Source organism: Zeus faber (genome assembly GCF_960531495.2).
Source record: "Zeus faber genome assembly, chromosome: 1".
Classification (NCBI taxonomy): Eukaryota; Metazoa; Chordata; class Actinopteri; order Zeiformes; family Zeidae; genus Zeus; species Zeus faber.
This window is the reverse complement of record NC_137193.1, coordinates 15,000,986-15,010,546: the sequence shown is the minus strand read 5'-3', so window position 1 is coordinate 15,010,546 and position 9,561 is coordinate 15,000,986.

Genomic DNA, 9,561 nt, shown 5'->3' with positions numbered 1-9,561 from the left:
CCCACCGCGACTCCCCCACCGCTACACCCCCACCCGCACCACTGTAGCAGCATTTACAGCGCTGGGAGGGACAATAAATAAGACTGTAGATAACCAGATAAATAGACCGACCCGACGAGGGGTCACCCACGCTTTTCTGAATAGCATCGGATCCAAAATACTGTGTCTGTGTGCGTGTGTGTGTGTGTGTGTGTGTGTGTGTGTGTGTGTGTGTGTGTGTGTGTGCTTGTCTGTGAGTGTGTGTGTGTGAGGGAGCGATCAGGGCTCAATTTGGGCACATTGTTTTTATAATTTAGATGTGTTTTTTATTTTTGTTATCAAATTTCCTTGAACGAAACAGAAATAGCCCTGTCTGAATTGAAGGATTGCATCCGCGAGCTTGAGCCGAGGCACACGGTCCCACGCCGCCAACAACCACCGCGGTGCACTTGCCTGCGATGTTAACTTTCGTAGGACAGCGTGCTGAACGTGACGTCTTTGTCACTTTTGCGCATGTGGGTGAGTTCAGGATCATGACGCGTTCACACTGGAATCTGATATTGGCCACAAATCTGATTTTGGCCAAAAAAATCACATCCGAGCAATAAATTGGAATCGAGCACTAAGGGTTGCAGTGTGAACGTAGCCCAAATGCATGCCGCGTAATGCATGATGCGTCATCAACAACTGCCAAAAAAATAATAATGTTAACTTATATAGCCTACCACAGGAGGAAACTCTGGTGCACCGGTGATTTTGGGGGGGACGCAGAGATATGCCCCACTCTTCCCACGAAAGAAGCTTTCCTTTACATAAATAGACATTTCCACCACAAATTGGGGCATAACAATTCAGCAGAATGCATGAAATGAAGTGTTTGATGCTCAAAATTTCGTGAAATGAAACATACACCGCTGCTGACGTGCGAATTGGTTGTTCGGCATCCGGGCGAAAGACTAATGGAACCATCTAGTAGCTGGTTCCTTCCGAAGTTTCCCTCAGGATAGCTGGCGCTCGACACTCGCAGTTTTATCTGGTAACTCGCCATCTCAAGCTTTTTATGTTAACATTTGGGTGGAGCTGTAGCAACGCCAGGAGCACCACAAACCACAAATTGTACAGAATTGGTAAATAACCATTAACATTGATTAAATTCCATCCCAATACCAACCCCGATTTCCAAAGAGTCCCACGGAACAGTCACACAAGATAAAACTTCATTATCCTAGGGAGGAAACTCGGGATCGTGAGAATGTTGAATGTCAGCGAATTACTTTTTCCATGGGGTTCCACGGAACTGCGTCATTGATAAATTGTGTTTGGTAACATCAAAATGTCTCATACAATGATGAAGTTTGCATTGTATTTATCCAAAGAAGTAATTCGGAAATGTCTTCTTGAATTAGAAGCCAAATGGCCATGGTACGCACCGAGCTTAGTCTGATTCCTTCCTACCTCCGTCTATTTTACCACTCGGTATGTGCTTGCATATGTTTCTGTTGGCAGCCCACCGTTGCAAGAAAGAGTAATTGGTTGTCCCTGACTAAATAAAGGTTGAATCGATATAAAAAAAACCCGTCCATTATAACTGGAGGGTCCCCAATGACCTAGAACTACCAACACTGCAGCTACTGCTTCGACCATCCGCATGTCATTTCCCTCCTTATCTCTCGACCCTTCTCTGTTTTTTTATTAACTGCTAACTCACTTGACATTAATTCTCTCATTCCCTCCCTCCCTCCTCCCCCAATCCCCTTTATACGGGATTGTAAATTCCATGCCTGGCAGTCAATCGGAGGGCTCGGGCAGACGGCCAGGACAGTAAGCAACGTTTAAATCCCTCAATTCTCCTCCCGAGGAAGCTGTCCTCCCAAAGCTGCCCCATAGGAGGAGAGAGAGAGAGAGGGAGAGAGAGAGAGAGGGAGGGAGAGAGTGTGTGAGCGAGAGAGAGGCAGGGTGAGAGAGAAAGAGAGAGAGGGGGAGATTGACGGATGGAGCTTTCAAGGGAATGAGACGGAAAATGGAGGAAAATCATGAGGAGACAAGCCAGAATGATAACGAGAGAGAGACTGAAGGGAAATAAAACAGAGGTTGAGCGCTGCTGTTGGTGACCAATGAGAATAATTTCGGCAGCGGCGTCGTTTATAAATTGACGACATATCATTCGTAATGTACATAAGGTAGTACTTGTGGTGTTGCATATTCAAGCAGCCCACGCCGGATCTGCCTTTTGGGGGTTTACGGGTCCTCGGTAGCAGAGGAGGGGAAGGCGTTAGAGACGACAAAACGACAAGACGGGCGAAACAACGGATTGCGCCGCCGTGATGGTGCATCATCATGAGACAGCGAGACAACGCAACAGCACGACAGCAACAACAGCCATTTAATGCGATGGGCACACACAAGCCTGTTACCAGGAAAAGTCAGCGTGGCGCAGTCGGCTACAAACGTTCTCAAAATTCAACAGCGGGGCGGGGTTGGACGAGGGTGTGAAAACGACAGTGATGGGCTGTGAGTCAGCCATTCGCAGAAGTGCGGCGCGCCGAAAAAAAACATCGGTCCAGAGATGTCGCTCAGAGCTCTGTTTCACTGGGTTTTTGTAAAGTAGCTATTTCCAAAGTGCAAGGCCATCATTGCTTTAGAAAATAACAGCCATGGGAAACTCACAGACAGAAGGGGTTATCCTCCATCCCACAACCCAGCGAGAAAGAAAAGTAAAAAAGGAGGTCTAAATATACGCTGGTCTGGACCATTTCCTTAATCAGCGGGGGTGCTGCAGAACCGCAAGTTTCAGCAGCCACATTCAATCTTTCGCTCGGCTGAAGGGGCACAAAAACCCTGCGGGGAGAAACTGGAGCTTCTTGATAGAGAAGATAAAATGAAAACAACAAATACATTTTCTTGGGTTGTTTTTCCCCCCTCCTCCAATTCCACTTGGTAGAGTCCAAACTGCCAAAACCTTGGAGTACTGCAGTGCAGGGCGCTCATGATCAATCAATCAATGTGAGTTTTGTAACGTCTCCTGTCACAGCAGAGCGATGTGGATCTGTAAATCAGTGCCCGTGGGGCGTGTGCTCCGATTTGAGCCAATAAGTCTGGGGTCAGACCGGCTCACCATCCGGGTTTCCAGTGTCTATCCTCAGTGGCTTCTCCCTCTCTCTCTCTCTCTCTCTCTCTCTCTCTCTCTCTCTCTCTCTCTCTCTCTCTCTCTCTCTCTCTCTCTCTCTCTCTCTCTCTCTCCATCCCTCCCTCTCTCTCAAGTTGTCATTTCCGGGCTCTCGTTCTTCCGTCCCTGTTTTTTTTTCATTTATTTTTTTTTATATATTCCGTTTCACGGTTCGGCTGACAAACTTTATTTTGCTGCATTCATGTGGGAGACGGGAGACGGAAAAACCATGAGTCATGTGAGTGGACGACAATATGACGGCGGACCGGCAGAGAACACCGGCTTAGATTAAAACCGCGGATTGATATCAAAGTTGTTTTTTCTATTTATTTATTGTAGGCTGTTTGGTGCTTGTAGCGAGGAAGCAGATGGAGGATCTGGACGTGGTTGGTGCGGTAAAGTTGCGTCTCCTTATATGACAATATAATTAAATATGAATATTTAATAATTAAAGAAGCGCTGCTGCTGCCAGTGGAAACCAGGCGAGTAGCCATTGGTCACTCAGTGACCAGATCATTGATCGCTACTAGGAAACAAATCTCTATAGATACCCTCTCTCTCGGAGCCACATCACATAAGCATAAATATATCCATCATCCGAAATAATCGATTATCAAACCTGCTTGAAGATGAATATGATGCTTTTGATGCAAACTATGAATGACAATAGCTTATCGAGGGGATTTAACATTTGTTTAAGTTTGCAATAAAATATTTGTACATCACCACAGCAACATATGGTACTCCCCCCTCGCTCCCCTGTAAAGTGCCGCTACGCCGTCTCCCGTCCACCACCTTCCATGTGAAAGCAGCATAAGTCTTCTATTGTGACCGGAGAAGATGGTTCTTGTTGATACGGTTTGTATCACCACCGCCGCCGTGGGCTCGTTCCATCTCTCCGTCTCTATCTTCATTACCATGGCAATGATGAAGTGGAACATGCCCCCCCCCCCCCACCAACCCCTGCCCTCAAAATACGTAACCCGATCTCCATTCCTGCCCTGCATACCTGCATGATAACACGCCTGCGAAGGAAAATGTAGACAGGCCTAGATTGGGCCTCTGACCCCTTGTTGGCCAGGGGGTCGGGACCCCTCCACGACCCCAATTTGAAGCTCTGAACATAACTTGAGGGGGCCCTTCGAAGGAAGGAGGAGGAGGAGGCAGAGGAAGAGGAGGAAGAGGAAGGGCTTGCCGGACATTTCGAGACGCTCCGTGAAGGTTCCGGGCACAGTCTAGAAACTTTGAAGTTGTTCCTTGAACTCCCTTACATCCTCAAATCTTTTAATAATCAGCCTAACGCCCCGCACTGGTCTTCCGAGACAACTCCGCACTGGTCTTCCGAGATCTCAGTGATACAACTCCGCCGGGAGTTGTATCACTGAGATCTTTCATCATATCAATTTGTCAAAGTGGGGAGATTTCGCAAAATAATAACGCCTCTTGCCAGCTTGTCCTCAGAAGAACCCCTTCTGCTCCGATGATGGACTGACGATGACCCTTCGTAGTGGTGCCTCCCTTTGAGTGACGATCCGGGCGGCGAGCGTCTCCTTGGCTCCAGCGAGGCTGAACTTTGACCTGCGGTGACAACACGGCGGAGACGCCGCCGGTAACAGCTGGGAACTGATGGAACGGATTGACTCACGACTCTTGACTCATGCGTCTCTACCCTTTGCTCCCCCTTCTCGTCTCTAAAGCAATTCTTACAGCATTGTCTGTTGCAGTCCCTGAGGAGAAGGCTTTTAATTCAAGGCCCAGAATGTACAATCCTAGCTTGGATCTTCCTCAAACGCAAACATTTGTTCCATAGCTGATATGTATTATTTAGGAGGCACCATCTGGGTTTCCTCAGGCTACGGTATTTTATGAGCCACAGTGTTTCTGCTCTAGTAGTAGCTATTGATGTTAAGAATCCATTTAACTTTTTGTTAATTTGAATGCTGCAGCCTTAAGGAGGAATATGGTCGGCGTTGGTCCGAACTTCAGCCTCTACATGAGTCTATGAAACTCTTCCAAAAGCCATGAGCTGCACTGTGGCTTCTTCAAAACAAGCCTTCTGGATGTGACATGATAATGTGACATCTTAGGTCTGCTGTCTGCATTGGAAGTTTGAATGGAGCATCAGGGATGACTGGAAGAAGAGTCACTGACCATAAATAGAGTCACCGTCTGGAACATGTATATTTACCTTCTTGTCTGTTTGAACGGGTGAGATTCCTATGTTCCATTGACTCATCCCCATGCTTCACCACTTTATAAATAGTGGTTATGAGTTAAAAATAAATATGTTATATTTTATTTTGTATATGTTCATATCATTATTATATTATTATATTATTATTATTATTATTATTATTATTATTATTATTATTATTATTATTATTATTATTATTATTGTTATTGTTATTCTTCTTCTTGTGCTGGTACCTTGTCGTTGGTGGAGAGGCTTGTGTGTCTCCATGACTCTTGAAAGCTACACCGGCGGGGGGGCACACCCCCTGGCAGGTTTTACCATGCCGGACAGGTTTCAGAGTAGAGGCCAGACGAAAGTCAGCACCCGGTCCTCCAGGTTGGGGGTTGGGCGTGGGGTTAACAACCTCACCCCGGAAAAAAAAGCATGTTACAGAAACGACGAGAAGAAGCGATTCCGGTAAATCACGGCGAAGAAGAGACGGCACATCCTTGGATGTATCAGTGACAGGGCCGGGTGAAATCCAGCAGGAAGCCTGACCCCTGAAAACAACGATCTTCAACACCAAGGCCAACACCAAAGTAGGCGCCTGAGGTGCAGATGTAGGATCATATCACTTCCTTGTGGTGGGTAAAATAAGGCTGAAGCTGAAGAAAGTACAAAAGGTGCAGCCCAAGAGACCTTACGCGGTGGACAAGCTGAAGAACACCAACATATCACAAAGCTACCATGAGGAGTTGTGAAAGAAGCTTGAGGTACCACAACATCCAACAACCATTGAGGAGCAGTGGAGCCTGTTCTCCCGTGCCATCTCTGAGACTGCAGGGGCAGTTTTAGGCAGAAGAAGAGGTACCAACAAAGAAAGATAACAGACAACAGACAAGACATGGAAATTGATTGATGAAAGGAAGATGGCCAAGATAAAAAGGGAACAGAAGAGGAGGCTCCGGAGTTGGAGGATAGAAGATGAGGAGTACAGGCGGCTCGCCGACTACAACAACTGCCGGGGCATCACACTGCTGTCTATCCCTGGCAAGTTATTCTGCAGTGTACTGCTCCAACGCCTAAAAGAAGAGGTGGATAATTTCTTGAGGGAAGAACAAGCTGGCTTCCGGAAGGGAAGGTCCTGCTCCGTACAGATCTTCTCTCTTCGCAACATCATTGAACAGTGCCAAGAATTCCAGACACCCCTCATGATCAACTTCATCAATTTTAAGAAAGCTTTCGACAGCATCCACCAGGAATCACTGTGGCAGATTGTCCAGCTGTATGGTGTACCACCAAAATACGTCAACATCTTCAGGGCCCTGTACCACAACTCCACTTGCAGAGTCAAAACCAACAACGGCTCAACCGAAGACTTTGACATCGTCACCGGAGTAAGACAGGGTTGTATCCTGTCACCCTTGCTTTTCATTATTGTCATCGACTTTGTGATGAGGAAGACCGTCACTGGTGAAATCTTCGGCATCAAGTGGGAAGGGGACAGACTGGCCGACCTGGACTTTGCGGACGATTTGGCTCTGTTCAGTCAAACCCACCTTGCACTCCAAGAGATGACCAACAACCTCCATAAGCACGGGGAAAAGGTCGGCCTCCGGATAAGCCAAGAAAAGACCAAGGCCATAACCGTCGGACAGGACCAACACCCTCCACCTCTCACTATCAGCGAACATGACGTAGAGTACGTTGAGAACTTCACATACCTTGGAAGTAACATCCCAAGAGGAGACGTGGAGAAAGATGTACAAACTAGAATCGGCAAAGCTGTAGGAATATTCCAACGGCTCCACATCATCTGGTCATCCAAAGCCATCAATACGGACACCAAGCTACGCCTCTACATGTCAGTGGTCATCCCAACAGCGACCTACGCCTGTGAGACGTGGATGAAGACAGCCAGCATCACCAACAAGTTGAATGTCTTCCATCGACGATGCCTCAGATCCATCTTGAGGATCTCATGGAGAGATCACCTCACCAACGAGCAGGTGATGAAAAGCGCAGGGGTGGCAGCCCTGTCCGATATTGTCTGGTCACGTACTCCGACTGCCAAGAGAGAGACCGGCAAGTGTGGCAGTGGACTGGATGCCAGAGGGTGGAAAGAGGAAGAGCGGGAGACCAAAGAAGACATAGAGACAGACAGCCAAGGAAGACCTAAATGAAATGGGTGTCAGCTGGCATGGAGCAAGAAGGGTCGCCAGGGACCGTCGCCCAATGTTCCAGAAGGAACGGGAGGAACTAAGTCTAAGTAAGTAAGTTATTGTTATTGTTATTGTTATTGTTATTGTTATTGTTATTGTTATTATTTCATTGTATTAATTTGTTTTAATTTATTAATTAAAATTTTTATTGTATGTGTATGTATTTAACAAATTAAATACAATCTAAAAATCTGCATTGAGTGGAAATAAATACCATAACATTTTATATAATTTAAAAATAATTGAACACTATTCATTTAGACTGTTTTTCTCTTTTAATCAGTCGCATGAAAGCGTATTTCATAGCAAAATCAATAAGGAAACTTCCGCTGCCGCATTTCTGCTGTCGGCAGTTAGAGTCCAGACCAGCGTGGCGTGTTTTTAAGAAAACCATTTGCAATAAATGATGAATAAGTCCCTTTAAAAATACTAATTTAATGGAGCGGCTGATTGAAAGCACTTGCCCTAAAAAGCCCCGCAGAGGAATAAAGAAGGAAAGTTGCACACTCATTAAAAGGAAAAGCGGTGCCTGCCCTTCACTGGGACATGGTCAGGCTTTTTGGCGGAACTGCGGAGAGTAGTACGAGAAAAAGAACGATCGATCCCTGTACCTCCACCCACGGTAACATTGTGCAGCGGAGCGAAACTCATCTAAAATTGAAGCTGCGGCCCCCATCTCGTCCCCTTTGGAATGACAGCGTCTCCGCCTGAAAGAGTCTCAATGATTTCACTTAACAACCTCTGTCCATTTTTGAATCTTTTTGTTGTTGTTTTTAATTACACCTTGTCATAAAGTCCTTCTGGGGCGGTTCCATTCTAAACTTAGTTTATCATTTAGTTCTTTAGTAGTAGTAGTAATACTAAAATAGCAAAATATGTAGAAATATGCAAAATATACAAAGTGTGATTCTATACAAAGAATGAATGCTTCGTATACTGTAGCTATTTAGGGTATAAATTATCCTGTACGCTCACAAAATTACTACTCCAAGCTTCTCAAGCTTTTTCCTCTCAAGAACCTTTGATGAGATTTTGTTTCTCAGACCCCAAGATTTTTTATTGTTAAATATGATTTAGGGTCTAGACAATGGTTGGAGTGAAACTAGGATCAAAACAGCCATGGTTCTACATTCTCTGCTCATTTTAGCCGGGGACCCCATGTTAAGAACCACTGGAATATAAAATAGAAAGAAGCGAAATATTTTGTTTGTAATATTCCCAGGTCGATCGCTCCCTAAATGGTCGTTTCGTCACATCCAAGTGAGTCGGCACAAGTGAACAAAGCAAGCTTTGATCCGGTCCTTCTGACACAACCCGAATGGATTCAATTACAAAGGTTTATTTTTTATCTTGAAGTGAGGTCGAGACTTGTCCTTGTTAATTCATGTAAAAAAGTGAATTCTTTTCGTTGGAGAGGAGCCATGTGCTCAGGAATGTAACTCTATTATCGATAGAGTAATCTCAACAACAGACACAAACACTTGAGGTGGAATCGGTGAAAGAGGGTGAGAGCTCCTCTTGTGATGAAAGGCATGTGAGGCTGGAGGAAGAGTGTGTGCGTGTGTGTGTGTGTGTGTGTGTGTGTGTGTGTGTGTGTGTGTGTGTGTGTGTGTGCGTCTTTCACCCCTTGAACTCTACAGTGGAACACTTCTTTAGCGAGAGACAGCAGTGTAAAGCACCCACTCGTGCCGCTGTCTCTCACCGACTCCAGTCGGGAAGGTAACTTTTGAAGGCTCCAAGGGTCACGATGGAGAGTGAGGAGATGTCTGGACGCCATGTTTGCCTGGATGGATGGCTGGGGCTGCACTTATCCGTTTTGTTTCATTTTTTATTTCTGTTTTTGGATCTGCAATCCCTTCTGGAACCTGTCGTTCGTCTCATCTCCCAAACCCCAAGACTAGGTACTGCACGACGGCTCCACCGTTTTTCTTTTTGTTGTGTCTGTGTCACTCTATCACTCTATCAGTCTATCATTCCATCATTCTATCCATCATCTATTCCAAAGGCCACGGTGTTCAATC